Below are 18,101 nucleotides of genomic sequence, written 5' to 3'. Positions count from 1 at the left end.
AAAATCACTTTGACAGCTACCACATGATGTTTGGAACAGAGATAAAATTGAGATAGAGAATCCAAATTAAGATACCATTGCACTGCTCAAATAGAACTTTAAAAGAGGGTCTTGGCAGTTAATTCTACATCAGTCATCTGAGGACCAGTCTATCTAAGTTTGGATATTCTCAGTATTAAATTAAATACTAAGTGATGCATTTTTCACCCATCACAACTTATGAAGACCCATACCAAAGCATAATGGGCTTAGGATATTCGTGATTGAAGGGAGCTCCACATTAATGGAATGATGAACCTTCAAAGTACTGGAAAAAGAATTATATTTGTCATAAAACTCTTCTTTTCTTGTAAAGATACTTCAGTTATAAAATACATCCTCTTGTGGGGAGTCGGGATAGATCTTGATTCTTAAATATACATATACATGCTAATTTATTCTGCATATCAATAGGTACAAATCAATTCAACAAATAGCTTTTAGTATATGCTATTGGGAAGGCATCTCTTTCTGTTTCTCAAATTACTAACCAACATAGGGATCATCCACTTTGGTATAGCATCCTTCTTTGAAGAAGAAGATATCATTAGAGTCACATGAGTCAAAAGAAAAATAAATTCCCAAAGGGCTAACTTTAAAGAAAAAAAAATAGAATGGACATCATATTGAAGAAAGCAGAGAGACATCTCTACCAGTACAAGGAATATGTGGATGGACAAATATGACACAGAGGGGAAAAGAAGGATAAGAATCCCTGATCCACTTAAGTCATATAAAAGTTGTACTTTTTCCAAAAAGGATAGATCTTGATCTATCAGAAAAGAAATAACATTGGATTATTCAACCTAGAGTTTGTGATAAAGAGGAAACTTATGGAAATACCATGGCAAATATCCAAGATTTTTTGGGTGATTGGGTTGAAATTAGCATTTTCCTTATGGCTGACTGCTAAAAGGGAAATTGGCTCAGGTAGCGCAAAACCAAAATTTTGACAACATGATTCTAAGAGATCTGTAGCAATCTATAAACAAGGAGATCTATAAAGATAGCAATGTCATAGTGTAGGAGGTGCCAACAATGAATTTAGATTTAAAGAAAAAATGTACAAATTATGGAAGAGAGATCATGAAACAGAAGATGAATATTAAAGAAATAATAAGACTCTGTAAGAACTGTCCCAGAGACTGAGGTCTAGAAGTACACCAAGGTTTGAGAAGAATGCCGAGGACAATAAGAAAGTGGCTTTAAAGTGCTAGTGGGCAAAGACAAGAAAAAGGAAGAAATAGAGCCACCGTTTCTATTTGAGGTAAAAGGAAAGATAATTAGCAAGACTACTTGGTGTACATTATTTTGATTCTCATTTTCTTTCTTTAATATATATTAGTGTTCAGACTGAGTTGGATAGAAAAAATTATTAAGAAACAATTAAAACTCAAGATAAACTAGCTGCATGACCCTGGGCAACTCATTTAACCCCAATTATCTAAAAAAAAACACTCAAGTTAAGTAAGGAACTGATAAGAAAGGATATACCTGTACTTAGCGAGTTAAAGTCACCAGGACCTGAACTAATTGTGTCCTACACAGCAGATATGATTAATGACTATGAGCTAGAATTTGTTGTTGTTGTTTTTTTTAAAAATGTGCAGTATTTATTATGTAAATTTTCTTTAAATGGAAATTTATTTTTTAATTAATTTATTTTGATTTATCAACAATCACTTCCATAAGCCTTTGAGTTTTAAATTTTTCTCCCCCTCCCTCTCCACCTCCTTCCCCAAAATGGCACACAATCTGATATAGGCTATACATATACATTCCTATTAAACATATTTTCATATTTGTGATATTGTAAGTAAGAATTAGAACTATTAGGAGGAACCACCAGAAAGAGGAAACAAAACATAACAGAAGAAAAAAATAGCAAATAGTATGCTTCAATCTGCATTCAAACTACATAGTTCTTTCTCTGGATGCGGATAGCATTTTCCATCATGAGGCCTTGGGAGATCCTTGTATTGCTGAGAAGGGTTAAGTCTATCAATATTAGTACCCAACTAATTATGTTATTCCCTTCTTGAGCCAAATCTGATGAGAGTAAAGTTCAAACAATGTTATGAGCTAGAATTTGTAAATAAAAAACAAGAAATACTTAGATTTGTTTTTATCTGTGTAACTATTACACTGCCCCAGCAAAATGTAAGTTTCTTGAGGACAGGGAATATTGCATTTTTGTTCTGGTAGCCCTAGTGCCTAGCATAATTATTTATCTATATAGAAAATGCTTGTCAAATTGAATTAGTATCTTCTTTGACAAGATATAGAGAAATACCAAGGATGAGAATAAAGATATGTGCATTCAGAACTGAGTGGCCATACTCCAAAATTACTGATTAATGTGTTGGTGTCAGTGTGGGACATGGTTTTCAATAGTGCATTGCAGGCCTCATTCCTTAGGCCTTTTTCTATCCAAAATTTAAATTAATCACTTGCATAAGGCAAGTGATGCAAAGATTAGAAAGACAGCTAATATGCAGAATGAAAGAACTGTGATCCAAGAAGAATCCAACCAACTTTAGTAATGGGGCAAAATGAATAAAATAAAATTTAATAAGGACAAATGTAAAGTCTTACATTTAGGTTTAAAAAATAAACTCTACATATACAGGATGAGAGAGACTTAGTTCCAGTAGTGATGGGGAACTTCATCTGCACAAGCATGTGCTAGAGTTCTATTTCTGCCAAAAGCAGAGTAGATGATAAATTTTTGACTTGCCTTAATGATAAATTCATTCATCAAAAGGTAGAGGAATAAGGAGAGATGCTTTTCTGAACCTGATTCTAATCAATAAGAGAAAAATGCATGCTGAAGTGGACATCATGGAAACCTTAAAAGGAAGTAGCCAATCCACCTTAGCATGCATGAAAGTGGTAAAGAAAGTTAGATATAGTTTTACACAGCCCTACAACTGGGTACAGCAAGTTTCAAAGATCACAGAAAAATGGATAGGCAGGTTACCATAATAAAAAATTCTATCGGAAAATCATGGGGATGGGAACATTCACTAGCAATGTTGTAGAGATAAAACACAAATAATTCCCATGAAAGAGGGAACTATCTAAACTATATGCTTAAGCAAACACATCAAACAATTTGTATTTTTGTGGGGGTTTTTTGGTTTATTTTTTAATTTTTTAAATTTTTTTTTTTAGGCAATTGGGGTTAAGGGACTTGCCCAGGGTCACACAGCTAGTAAGTGTGAAGTGTTTGGTCTGAGGCCAGATTTGAACTCAGGTCCTCCTGACTTCAGGGCCGGTTGTCCACTGTGCCACCTAGCTGCCCCAAACAACTTGTATTTTTGAAAGATGTGCAAAAGATAGAATTCAGAGCATAAGCTCTGAATGAAATGAAAGTGTCAGTCCTACAACAATAGTGGCAGACACAATAAAGTTCAGAATGAGTTGATGCTGGTATGAATGCTAAGAATAAAAAGGGCATTTTCAACTATAATAGTGGAATAGGAAGGATCAAAAAAAGAGATTATACAACAACTTAGGGAGTATGGGAAAAGGATTAAGAAAAGATGAAGGGAATGCAAAACTAATGAATTATATTTTTTGTATGTGTTTTCTATATCATGGAGAATGAACTTTTGACTGGCAGGATATTAACAAGGCAAATAAAGAATTGAGAGCCAATATGGTAAGATAATACCTACCTTTCCTCAATGAAGTCAAAATGCCATGCTCAGATGGGCCACACTTCAATGTACTAAAAGAACTTTAGGACCCAAATGCCAAGTCACTGTCAGTGATCACACAATGCTGTGAGATTGGTGTTATTACTGTCTTCAGTTTTCAGATCTGGGTCACCTACCTGGTGTCTGACACTTGATTCAGACATAAGTTTTCTTAACTCTACGTTTAGTACTCTTGTCAACGGAATGAAGAAAGAAATAAGTTATGGTGTTGTTGTTGTTGTTGTTTTTAATGTGAATTGGGTAGAATATGTAAGCTATAGAAGTGTAAGTTTGACTTCAATTCCTGAAAGAATTTGAAGAGTTTGAAAAAGATACTTTGTGGCCACTGGGACAAGGAAATTGTATTTACTAAGAGGTGGTATAGGGGCAGCTAGGAGGCGCAGTGGATACAGCACTGAGTTCAAATCAGACCTCAGACCAAACACTTGACACTTACTAGCTGTGTGACCCTGGGCAAGTCACTTAACCCCAATTGCCTAAAAAAAAAAAGCTTCGTTAAGAAAAGGTCTTTCAAGTAATAATTCAGAAACAAATACAAAAGAAGAAATTCTGAAAGAGAAAAAAGAATAACTTGAAAATAAAGACAACTGATAAAGGAAAAACTGAGTCAGTTTGTTCAAAGGGAGAAAATCAAATTACTCAAATGAATAGAGGAAATAAAAACAATTATCAGAAATTATTATGCACAATTATTGCTTAAAAAGAATTTAAGAGAAATAGATGAGAATCTACAAAGATACAAAACACCCCAGTTAACAAAACAAGAAATATAAATCTTAATTAATCCAGGCTCAGAAAATGCTAATCAAACTACAAATGAACAGCTAAAGAGGTGAAAAAATAATACCTGTTCTACAAAAATTATTCTCAAAATTGGAAACATTCTATGAAACTCCTTTAATGAGGTAGATGATCCTGACACCTAAACAAAAGAGAGGCAAACAAAAGAAAGAAAATACAGACCAAGTTCATTGAGGAATATTGATGCAAAAATTCTAAATAAAATCCTTGCAAGGAAAAATAAAAATTATTTTATTAAGATCAAATTGGATTTACAACAGAGATACAAGGATGGTTCACCATCAGGAAAACAATTGTCATAATTAACTATATAAAGGACAAAAATTATATGATTATTTCAATAGATGCAAGGAAAGCATTTGACCAAAAAAAAAGCACATTCATTTAGTTTTAAAATTCTAAAAAGCATTGAAAGGCTTTTCATTAGTATGATCAATAGTATAAATACAAAATGAAGAGCTAACTTTTTCCTCCAGTGGAGATACGGCAAAAATTTTCTAGTATAAACAAAGTTGAAGTAAGATGTTCCTTTACCACACCATTATTTGAAAGAGATCTAGAAATTCTAGCTATAGCAATATGAGAAAAATCACAAAATTAAATTTCTAAAAATTAGCAAAAATGAGACACAATTATCTATATTTTCTGGTGGCATGGTGATATACTTAGAAAAACCCCAGAAAACCAGTGAAGGAATTGAGGTAATCAATGGCATCAGTAAATTATTAGAATATAAATTAAATCCATGAAATTATCAGTATTTCCATGTAGTACTACAAAAAAGAAATAAACAAGAAAAAGAAAAATTCCATATAATACTATGTTAGTTGTGGTACTATTATAGTACTAAATTTCCATATAATGCTACACAAAAGAAATAAACAGGAAAAAGAAAAATTCCATTCAAAATAACTTACAAAAGGTATTAAATTTATCAGAGTTAACCTAGGAAGGTAAGGAAGGCTTAAATAATTGAAGAGATATGCAGTGATCAAGAGTGGGCCATGCCAATATAATGTAAATGATGATATTACCTAAATTGATTTATTGACTTATCACAGTGATATTTTATAGAACTAGACAAAGTAACAAAATTCATCCAAAACACCAATAGGTGTTTTCAAAAGAAAGAGGATAAAAAGTACGAATGAAGGCTTAATAACATTTCTAAACCTCGAACTATGTTTGGTACTTGTTTAAAATGTATAAACACGCACACTAAGGAAGAGAAAACATATCCCATTAAGAACAAAAATTCAGTATTTGATAAACACAAGAATATAAATTACTGTAAGAAAGATGCCCTGCTGGAGAAACTAAAATGAAATTTGGCAGAAATTAGTTTTAGATAAACAACTTATACCATATACCACTTTAGTTTAAAAAAAAAAGATATCAACCTGAATATAAGGTCAAATTGTAGAAAAATTAAAGGAAAATGGAATTAAGAACTTTCATAAGTATGACTAGCAGAACAATTCAAAACCAAGAAAGCATAGAGAAGTTCCCAAAAGACTAAAAAAAGAAAAAGGGCAATTTCAATTGAGCAAAATTTTAAAGTTTCTGCATGAACACTATCAACGAGACTAGAATGAGAGAAATACTTAAGTGGAAAATTTTTGCATATGAATATCAATGATAAAAATCTGATAGCCAAAATACAAAGGAAATTGACACAAATATATAACAGTAACAGCTATAGCCATTCCCCAACAGATGAGTGTTCAAAGTGTTTGAACAAACTATTTTCAATAGAAGGCAGCTAGGTGGTGCAGTGGATAGAGTGCTGGGCCTAGAGTTAGGAAGACTCATCTTCCAGAGTTCAAATCTGGCCTCAGATATTACTAACTGCGTGATCCTGGGCAAGTCACTTAACTCTATTTGCCTCAGTTCCTCATCTATAAAATGATCTGGAGAAGGAATGGCAAACTACTCCAGTATCTCTGCCAAGAAAACCCCAAATGGGGTCACAAAGAGTTGGACAAGACTGAAAAACAGCTGAACAACAACAATTTCCAAAAGAATAATCATAGACTATAAATGATCATTTGAAAAGAAACTGAGGGTATTTGTCCTGGACAAAAGGAAGCAGGGTAGTTGTCTTCAAGTATGTTGTGGGCTGTCTGGTGGAAAATGGATTAGACTCGATCTGCTTTACTCTGGAAGGCAGGGCTAGAAATAATGTGCAGAAGTTGCAGAGAGAGATCTAAGCTCAGTGGGAGGGAAACTCCCTAACAATTAGAACTGTTCAAAAAGGAGGACATGGTTTACCCCTAATCATTAAGTTTAGACTGGATGACCCCTTGACGATAGTAATGATGATGATGATAATGGCGATAATTTTTTTTATCCTTGCAAAAACCCTGGGAGGTAGTTTTTATTATTATCCCCATTATACAATTGAAAAAACTGAGACAGGTTAAATTACTTCCCCAAGGTCACACAAGTAGATAGTCTGAACTGGATTTGAACTCAGGTCTTCCTCATGCCTTACTTCCTTACCCCAGATGACACAGAAGGGGCTGCTGTTTAGTTAGACTAAATGGATTCTGCAGTTTTTTCCAGTTCCGTGATTTTACTATTTTCTGAACTTATCCTCCAACCAAGAGTTGCCCTCTGATGTCCCCTCTCGATCTAAAATTCTATGAGTCTCCTTATTTTACTTCAGAAACTCTGGTACAGGCCCTTCCATATAGCATCAATTAAGATGTTCTTTGCTGATATTGTGTAGGTGTTTGTGAATATGTTTTATAAATTATGAGCTTCCATAATTTAACTATGTACAGATTCCTCCAATAATTAATTTTTCTAAAGCCTATTATCTTAAAAGAATTCTAGAAAAATAAAATTATATTCAAGCTGTAATAGAATTAATATAACTTCTTAGGTGATAAAAAAAATGATGCAACATATTACACAGCACATCTTGAATTTTCAATTCACCCAATTTTGATGAAGAATAAGTAATTTTTGTTAGCCAATTTATATGATAATAAGGAACTTTGATCTGTGCAGTTAATCTGCGTACAATGTATTTACAGGTCAAGCAATTATCATATTAAATTTAATTGTACCACAATAAATTTGACATTTTAATCATTTATCTTCCCATTTTAATTTTATTTATATAATCATATTTTTAATTTTGTAACCATGAGCGTAGAGATGACAAAGTTAATTGTGGATTTGTTTTTTACAGTGACAATCTAATTTTGCATTGTTTGCAGAGTAAACGTCATCTTTCCAGGAAGAAAACTTTTCAGTGACTATATATGAACAGAATCGTGCATTTGAATGAATTGTCGATATCTTTGAGGGTGTATTCTGCGATATATATGACTCTTTACAGTTGGTTTCCATAAAATCTATGAACTCTTCCTGAGCAACCCTCCATCTACTCCTCCCCAAAATCACAAAGTCAGAGAATGTAAAAGCTGAAAATTATTTCAGTGGGCATCTAATAACAGTCATTACCTGAGCAAGAATCCCTTCTTTACTATCTCTTAAAGTGTCCACTCAGCCTCCGCTAGAAAACCTCTAATGGAGAATCCAGATGATCCTATTACACTTTTGGACAGTGATGATTTTAAAGAAGCTACTTCACACTTGAATCTTGACTGCAGCCATAGCTTAAATGGGACTTTCTTTAGCTTTCCCATACAATTCTTCAGTAAGAGACAGAACCCTATATTACTTCTGTGGTTTTACCAAGGAAGTTTAGCATAGTGAAAAAAAAAATCTGACTTGTTTAGTGACATTTCCTATAGTGAGCAACTCATTTAACTTCTCAAAGCCTCACTTTCCTCATGTGCAAAATAGGCTTACTAATATTACATTTCCTATTTAACAATGTTGGGAAGAAGGTGCTTTATTAACCTCAAAGCCTCCTGTATTCCAATACTAAGTGCTGGAAATATAAAGACAATAATGAAGCAACTGTCCCTTTCTCTCAAGAAGCTTACCTTTTATCAGAGAGAGGAAATATGTGCTCATAAAAATATATACGAAATAATTTTGGATGACTCAACTTAGGATGGGAGAAGATAATAACAAGATGCTTCATGTAGGGGATATCACTTGAAATGAACTTTGAAGAAAGTGTCACCTGGACCAAACCAGCCTCTAACTTGTGGATGGCCAGAGCCAGAGCAGGCTAGAGACAGGCGAGTCAGGAATCAAACAGAAGTTTAATTTCAAAGTGAGGGAAATGGCTTGCCACCAAGGACACGTGTGCTGGGGCCCCTCCTCTAATAGATGAACCCTCCTTAGTGTAGGCAAATCTCAATACTTATAATTTTGGCTATGCAGTGAGCTATAGCCCTAACAATGAGGGGAAACAGTAACAATGAGACAAATTTGATTCACAGCAGAATTTCGTGGCTGCTTGTCTGACATTGTCCAGTGCTTGTCCAAAATCAGGAACACCTAGCGCTGGTCAAAGCAAGACAAGAAATACGTGATTTTGCCAGAGGGTGAGATCATCCAGAGGGTGAGTACAAAGGATTGTTGTTATGCCAAGCTCAGGACACAGCCCATTTATTTGTTGGGCCTTAGCTCTGGAAAACAGAGTGTCTCCAAATATCTTAATATTTTCCCCTTTTGCCCAAAGGGAGGGGTCTAAAAGAATCCCTACCCTCTAGCCAATAAAAGAGAGGTATGTATAAGCCAAGATACCATGAGAGGCCATCTGGGCCAGGAGGAGATGTTGCCCTGTGGGGTTAGTTCCTCGATGGGACCTACCAGGAAGTGTGTCCCAGGCATCATTGCTAGCCATTGTTTTCTTGCAATCAGAAAAGAGAGGGGGACCACGGATGTAGAGGGAGAAAATGCCAACATACACTTAAATCACAGCCTTGGTGGTTGGGCATACAACAAAAAAAAAAAAATTAAGATAGTATACTTAGCTCTCATCCAGAATCTTGGGACAGTTGTCTCGCCTGGATGCTGGCTGCTTCTGGGTCTATACTAGATGAACCTTAAGTTCCCCAGAGGGTTCTGCAATCCACTCAGGAGCAGAGGCTTTCTTCAGGTGATCCAGGAGTACACACCCACAAGTTTGACGGCTGTGGGAGTAGGCAGAAGGACCTGGTAGGGGCCCTTAGAAGATACGTGGGTTGAAAATTGTGAGAAAACTCTTTGTATCGATCTTTGGATCTGAGTTTCTGGTCAGCATAACATAGGCCCTTGGTTAAGGATCTCTAAACAGCACGTAGAGATGGCCCAGTTTCCCAGCCATGTAGGGCTAAGTTCAAACAATGCAATAAAGTTTTCTCAAAATTCCCATAATTACATTGTCAAATACAAGTCAAACTACTTAGAGGGCTCACAGTGGACTAGTTTTGAGAAAAGAGATTTACATGTCACCAAGGTAACCAAGAAAACTTAAACATAAACCATGCAAAGCAGTATAATAATTATCACCAATGTTAACTAACATCAAGTGTTCTTGTATCCTAGTAATCCATTCTCAATATCCATTTAATTAGCACATTTTGAGTTCCAGACATCTCAGGTAATTATCTGGTCCTTAGATATCTTTTCATGGACAACAGGCTTTATTCTCGGGACAGCTTTAAAGGGAGTTTTCCTTCTTTGGTTCCAAATCTAGAGGTTCTTAGATAATTCTAACTTAATATAATTCAATATGATCACTTAAATCTGGTTCTTCAATCTCAAAACTTCAGAGGCTTTCAGTTTATATACCGTTTGCTGTTTCTATCCTTACCTGAATATTGTATCTGATACAAGAATCTTTTAAAAATTTACTAGAGTCCAGCTGCAAAATGAACTCTTCTGCCCTCTAAGATGATCAAATCCCTTAAAAATGGGAAAATAATTTCATTTCTTTTTACCATTATCAACACAACTTATGTATAAAATCCTTAATCCAATTTTGAGAATTTATTACTAAAACATTCTCAAAGCCTGAATTTCCATGATAGACAAATTTTGAAAGCCAATCATATATATCTCTATATACTTCCTAGAGAAAACAATTTAACTCTGCTGCTCTTCTCCAAATTTACTATTCCATTTATTTAGAAAACTTGTTACATTATACCTTTGTCATCTTATTACATCTAATCATTTCCCCCTTAGGAGGATATCATTCCTATATTATTATTATTTGATCACAAATACAGGTTAAAATTGTAAAATGTTCTTCTTTGCATTTTATTATAGTAACTTAGAGATGTTCCAGTATCAATCTATTATTTAATATATTTAGTACAGTACTTAATAAAACTTCTTGATTATAAAAATTTGCTATAAAAGGAAAAAAGAGGAACAAAGTTATAACAATGTTATATATCACAACAGAGGAAAAAACTCCCTTAGCTCTGTTCAGTTCCAGTCATGAGTCATATCTGACAGCCAGTCATGTAGTCACAGGATTAACCAGGTGGGGAAATTTCTTTTTCAGAAAGGTAATATCACAATGGGGAAATAAAGTCATGAGGATCCTATGTTGGGCCATGCCAAAGTTTTCCGCAAAACTTTTCCCAGGCACATCCACCTTTACCAGTTCCCAGAGTGCAGCACATGTCATTTTCTACTATTGACTTCATGACAATTCAGACAACTGTAATCATAGCTAAAAAAAATAGAAAATTACAGTCCCAGCAAGTTTTAACTTAAATAGCAGGGCTTGAATATCTTTCCTGATATTTCCCTAACAGTTAACATTTCATTTATCCTTTACTTATAAATTAAAACTACCCATATTCTGGGGCTTCAGACATACAGCAAATCCCTGATAGTTGACTCACCATTGATGTGTTGAAACTACATCTTTAAACCACCATATATACTTTCATAATAGCCAAAACTTTCAAATGATCATTTGCTATTATACTTAACTTATAATTATTATTATTATATTGTCTGCTTTACAACAAAATATGCCTCATTAAATATTTAACAATTTTCAAATATTTATTTATTATCACATCCTTTTTAAAAGCCTAATTCATATGTAACAGCACCCAAATTAAAAAGTTGTTTTGACTAACAACATTTCTGTTACAATGGTCTCTCAAATTTCACAATATAAGAGAATTTATAAATACAATAAACACAAACAATATCATGTATTTAAAATATGAAACAAAACTTCAGATAACATCAACTACATTTCCAAATTACCCCATATAAAAATCATTAATCTTATTATGTTTGGCATTTTAAAACCATTTTAAAGTTATCAGTTATGGAACAATTACATTAAATTAAAGAAATAATAATAATGTAGTGCTTAGCATATGCCAGTCACTGTGTTAAGCACTTTTCAGTAATTATATTATTTTGTTCTCACAACAGCTCTTGGAGGTGGGTGCCATAATTATTTTTTTCTCTTTACAGATCATGAAACTGGGGCAAACAGAGATAAGATAATTTGCATAAGATTACACAACTAATACATTTCTGCAACTGGAATGCAATTCAAGTTTCACTATATTTTTCCAGCACTTTTTTTTCAGCACTTGCATTTGGGAATCTGATTTGAGATGAGAGGAATTAATAGGGAGGGGAAGAGGGTCTCTGACAAAAAGAAATCTTTGTCAGCATTTCTATATATTACCAACAAAGCCCAACAGCAAGAGATAGAAAGAGAAATCCCATTTAAACTTACTATAGACATTATAAAATATTTTTGGAGTCTACCTCCTGAAACAAACCCAGGAACTCTAGGAACACAATTACAAAACACTTTTCACACAAATAAAATCAGATCTAAATAATTGGAAAAACATCAGTTGCTCATGGGTAGGCCGAGCTAATATAATAAAAATGACAATCCTACTTAAGCTAATTTACTTATTCAGTGCCATACCAATCAAACTACCAAGAAATTATTTTATAGAGTTAGAAAAAATAATAACAAGATTCATTTGGAAAAACAAAAGGCCCAGAATATCAAAGGAAATAATGAAAAGAAATGCAGGGGAAGGTGGCCTAGCAATTCCAGATCTTAAACTGTATTATAAAGCAGCAGTCATCAAAACTGGGTTGGTACTGGCTAAGAAATAGGGAGGTGGATCAGTGGAATAGGTTAAATATGCAAGATACAGTAGTCAATGACTATAGTAATCTATTATTTGATAAACCCAAAGACCCCAGCTTCTGGGATAAGAACCACTCTTTGAAAAAAACTGCTGGGAAAACTGGAAAAGAGTATGGCAGAAACTAGGCATAGACCCAAATCTCACACCATATACCAAAATAAAGTCAAAATGGGTTCAGGACTTAGATATAAAGGCTGATACCATAAGTAAACTGGGAGAACAAGGAATAGTTTACCTATCAGATCTATGGAGAACAGAAGAATTCATGACCAAACAGGAGATAGAGAACATTATGAAAAGCAAAATGGATAATTTTGATTACATTAAATTGAAAAGTTTTTGCACAAACAAAGCCAATGCAACTAAGATTAGAAGGAAGGTAGAAAATTGGGAAAGAATTTTTACAACCAGTCTTCTGATAAAGGCCTCATTTCTAAAATATATAGAGAATTAAGACAAATTTATAAGAACACAAGCCATTCCCCAATTGATAAATGGCTAAAGGAATTGAACAGCAGTTCTCAGATGAAGACATTAAAGCCATCTATAGTCATATGAAAAAATGCTCTAAATCATTATTGATTAGAGAAATGCAAATCAAAACAACTATGAGGTACCACATCACATCTATCAGATTGGCCAACATGACAAAACAAGAAAATGATAAATGTTGGAGAGGATGTGGGAAAATTGGAACACTAATACATTGTTGGTGGAGTTGTGAAATGATCCAACCATTTTGGAGAACAATTTGGAACTATGCCCAAAGGGCTACAAAAATGTGCATACCCTTTGATCCAGCAATAGCACTTCTAGGGCTATATCCCAAAGAGATCAAACAAATGGGAAAAGGACCCACATGTACAAAAATATTCATAGCAGCTCTTTTTGTGGTGGCAAAGAATTGGAAATTGAGAGGATGCCCATCAATTGGGAATGGCTGAGCAAGTTGTGGTATATGAATGTAATGGAATACTATTGTTCTATAAGAAATGATGACCAGGCTGACTTCAGAAAAACCTGGGAAGACTTATATGGTCTGATGCTGAGTGAAGTGAGCAGAACCAAGAGGACTAGCAGCCACATTATGCAATGACTAAAAATGTTAAACTGAACTCTTCTCAGCATTACAAGGATCTAAGACATCTCCGGAGGCCTCAGGATGGAAAATGCTGTCCACATCCAAAGAAAGAACTATGGAAGTCGAATCGCTCTCACTTATTTTTACCTTCAGTTGAGTTTTGTTTCATCTTTCTGATGGTTCCTCCTATTGGTTTTAATTTTTACTTATAGCTTCACTAATGTGAAAATATGTTTAATGGGCATGTAAATGTAAAGCCTATGTCAGATTGTGCGCCGTCTAGGGGAGGGTGGGGGGGAGAAAAAGGGAGAAAAAATTTTCAACTCAAAAGCATGTGGAAAAAAAAATTTTTTAAAAAAAAGAAATCTTTGGCTTAAACATTCTTTTTTCTTGATTAGACATGTCAAGAAAGGGTTAACAAGAGGTTGCTATAAGGTACAAACCATTTACCTATGTTTATTTCTTTCTTCACTCTGGGATTACTTCCAAATTAGCTGTCTTCCTTTATTGCCCTAGAACAATGAAGCTATTAATCTTGCAATTTACATTTAAGGCTTTTATAAAAATGTAATCCTTATTTTTTTCTCAAAATGAATTCTACAGAGTGGTACCCCAAAACTTACTAAGATATTTCAGAAAGAAGTGAGTTGGAATTACCCAATATCTCAGAAGTTCACTGTAATCCTAAAAAATTATAAATTTTCAAACTCTTTAGTGATTAATCTTCAAACCCTCCAGAACTTGCTAAGATGTTTTCAGCAGTTCTACAAATTTTGATTATCTGACTTTTTTTCTTTTTACCTAATCTCCCATGGAAAGCCTAAAGTGGGAGTTAGCACTGCTTACTGGGACAATTGCTTCAAGTATGAAAGTTCATTAATCTTTCCTGGTGTTCTAAACTCTTTGGCTATAGTCCTCATAAGTTTTTCTAGCTGGTTGCACTGTAAATCTTTCAAGGTAACAGAATCTAGTTTGCAACACAAACATGACACAGACATTTGACATTTTACACAGACACAAACACAGACAAAATGACAAGACAGATAAAAATAGACACAAACAGTTTTGACAAAGCATGCAATTACAATTCTAATTTTAACTAGTTGGGCAGAAGCACACAGTTACCAAGGCATGCAGTATAAAAACAGCAGAGGCATGAAGAGAGGCCAGTTAAGAGAGGTGTGCAGTTTAAGAAAGGATATTATGACCAGAGAGATCCAAGATGAGCTGGATCACCAGAGAGGTCCCGAAATTTTCCTCCCAAAGAATGGTAAGTTTGACCAATGCAGGAGCTCAGAGATTGGAGCAGGGACAAGGGCAGAGGCTCACCAGATGAGGGGGTACCAGACTCAGGAGAAATAAATCTCCAATGGCACCTGGTCTATTCCTGCTGGTACTGGAGAATTCAATGGCCCAGTTCCATGTCCAGTCTCATTTCTGATGTCAATTAATGTCAACAGGCCTGAACCAGCCTCTAACCTGTGGATGGCCAGACCCAAACAGAGCAGGCTGGAGACAGGAGAGTCAGGAACCAAACAGAAGTTTAATTTCAAAGTGAAAGGAACAGCTTGCAACCAAAGACACATGTCCTGGGACCACTCACCTAGTGGGGGAGCCCACTATAGTGTGGGTAGATCTCAATACTTATACTTTCGGCTGTGCAGTGAGCTGTAGCCCTGACAATGACGGGTAATAACAACAATGAGACAAGTTTGATTCATAGCAGGGCTTCATGACCAGAACATAGGTACTTGTCCATCTTGTCTGGTGCTTTTCTGAGCTCTGAGAACACCTGGTGCTGGTCAGAGCAAGACAATAGTTATATGATTTTTGCCAGAGGGTGAGATCATCCAGAAAGTGACCATGAAGTATTGTTGTTATGCCAAGCTCAGGGCACAGCTTGCTTGGCCTTAGCTCTGGAAAACAGTGTGTCTTTTAATAACTTGACAGAAGTGAGGAATTCTAAAATGCAGAAGAGAAAAAGGAATGAATTCCAGGAATGTGCTATGGAAGACAGGAGATGGAATGTTGTCTATGAGGAAGAGTAAGAAAACCAGATTAGATAGGGAAGTGCATAGCGAAGGAGAATTATACAATAAATCAGAAAGGGAGGTTGAAGAAGGATCATAAAGGGCCCCAAATAGCAAACAATAAAGTTTCTATTTGATTCCATAAATAATAACAGGTAAACCACCCTGGGTATAATTGAGCAGAGGAATGACATTGCCATAACTGTGCTTTGAGAATATCTGTTATAACTTGAATATGGTTTTGAAAACCCTTTAATTGTCCTTAGCATTTTTCAAAGGCTTCACCCTATTTGGTGCTTTAGCCTTTCCTGAAACTATGCTTACAAGTTCATGCAACTAGTTTGCATTGTTTCCTGATTATGTGTCTTTGTTCCCATATTTTGCACATGCCTTTTTACAATTTCAGTTCATCAGAAAATTCCCTGTGACTACATTAGTGTATTTCAATATCATTCCCCCACCCCCACCCCAGTAAGTTCTTCATCCACATTTCCTTCCTTATCAGGCTTGCTTGTGATTATATTCGCAGTTTAGTTTCTTAGAACCTCCCAGCCATCTAGTCTTGGACTTGAATGCTGGACCCATTGCTTACTTACTACATGTATAACCTTGGGCAAGTAATTTCTTGTCTAAAATCTTCCATCTTGTAATTCGTAAAATGAGGGTTGGGCCAAAAGATCTCTAAGGTTTCTCCCATCTATAAAATCTATACATATTCCAGATGCCAAGGCATTTATCATGAGCTGTATTCTGAGAGGAATGATTATTTCTCTTATATTAGCAACCAATTATTGAATTAGGACTAAAGTTTTTCCCCTTCCTATTTCCTCATTCAGAAATCAGCCTCTTAGAGGTTATTCAGCACTGGAAAGACATAGCTGATGATAAACTTGGATTAACTTTCTCCTCAATCTTGTTCAGACCCCACCCAAGTGGGAAAGCCCATTATATTCTACTAAGGCTTGTGGGGGGGGGTAGATTCTCTGTCTAGATTGCTGGGGGAGAGGGGGGAGAGGTGCTGGGGGAGATCTGGGAATAAGAATGATATAATCAAAGTCTCCCAGTCCCTCATTAGAATAGGTCCAATTCTCATTATAATATTGGTTGTCTCATTAGTTGTTGGCCATTCACAGTTGATTGCCTCCTGTAATACCGACTCTTCCAAGAGCATGTAAGCATCAATAGGCCACCATGATCCATCTTTGGTTTACAAGAGACAGCTAAATGACCATTCTTTTATTATTTGCTAGCCATAATTAATAAAATGATTAATTACTCAGAAATTATATTTCTCAAACTTTTCAAACATCACAATTCCATGTTATTTATATATGGCCTTGGCATTATGCCTATGCTTGTACTACAATATAAAGACCCATTCATGTATCAAAGAGCATACATCCTTTCTTACCAGAACTACCTGCTCCTATTTTAGAAGCTCTCTAAATTTATCCCACCTCCTTCTCCATTCTTTACCTGACACTGTGAACTGAATATCAATAATGATGCCAAGGTGAAGAGGAGGAGAAGGTTTTCACTAGTCAAGAAAAAGAAAATAGTTTGTTACTGTTGTTGTCCGATCATTTCAGGCGTGGTGGACTGATGCCCAATTTGAAGTTTTCTTGGCAAAAATACTTGAGTGGTTTGCCATTTCCTTCCCTAACTTATTTTATAGATGGGGAAACTGAGGCAAACAGGGTTAAGTGACTTCCCCAGGGTCACAAAGCTAGTAACTCTCTGAGGCCAGATTTGACCTCAGGGAGATGAGTCTTCCTGACTCTAGGCCTGGCAATATGCCACCTAACAGCCCCAAACCACTGGTAGAGGACAGTTACACTATAATATTTTAAGATTAATAACTATACTCCCCTTTAAAGGAACCTTTGGAAACAATATGTAGGAAAACAGTGAAGAAAAGGAGAGTGGGAAAATGCCACATGAATTAATTTCTAAGTCTTTCCAATCCCTGAAAAAGCAATAGATTCAATGATCTGCCTTAATATTCATACACTCACTACTCCTTTACCATTTATTCTTCTAATTGGAAAGTATTTCTGTTTGGTATTAAAGCTCTTCTGGTTAAGGGCCTAGTTGTAGCCATTTGATGATATGAGCCCATCAGTGGAAACTGTTTAAACTATTTGTAGAAGACCACTAACTGTTCTCCTTGTCTCTAGTTCATAACCAGTCCAGTCTATTCTATGTACTCCTTAATGAAGTGTATGGGGTGTTCAAGGAGGACTGCTTGAAGTGTGAGGGCTTGTGGAGTCTTTTTCAGGGCTGCTCATCCACCTTTGGTGTCCACTTGGCCCTCACTTCTCGCCTGTAGCTCCAAAAAGCTGTAGCATGTGTAGCAGTTACA

General features: G+C 35.3%; 1 long non-coding RNA gene across 1 annotated transcript in view; it reads left to right on the top strand.

Annotated features, from left to right (window-relative positions):
* Positions 1–14,829: 14,829 nt before the first annotated feature.
* Positions 14,830–18,101, top strand: part of LOC110215968 (uncharacterized) — a 33,121-nt gene continuing 29,849 nt past the window's right edge. The window contains exon 1 of the long non-coding RNA XR_002326657.2: positions 14,830–14,979. This is a non-coding gene — a long non-coding RNA (uncharacterized LOC110215968). The remainder of the gene's footprint in view (positions 14,980–18,101) is intronic.

The sequence above is a fragment of the Phascolarctos cinereus genome, unplaced genomic scaffold (genome assembly GCF_003287225.1).
Source record: "Phascolarctos cinereus isolate Bilbo 61053 unplaced genomic scaffold, phaCin_HiC Scaffold_9;HRSCAF=440, whole genome shotgun sequence".
NCBI lineage: Eukaryota > Metazoa > Chordata > Mammalia > Diprotodontia > Phascolarctidae > Phascolarctos > Phascolarctos cinereus.
Note: the sequence above shows the minus strand (reverse complement) of the source record. Positions and strands in the feature narration are given on the sequence as shown.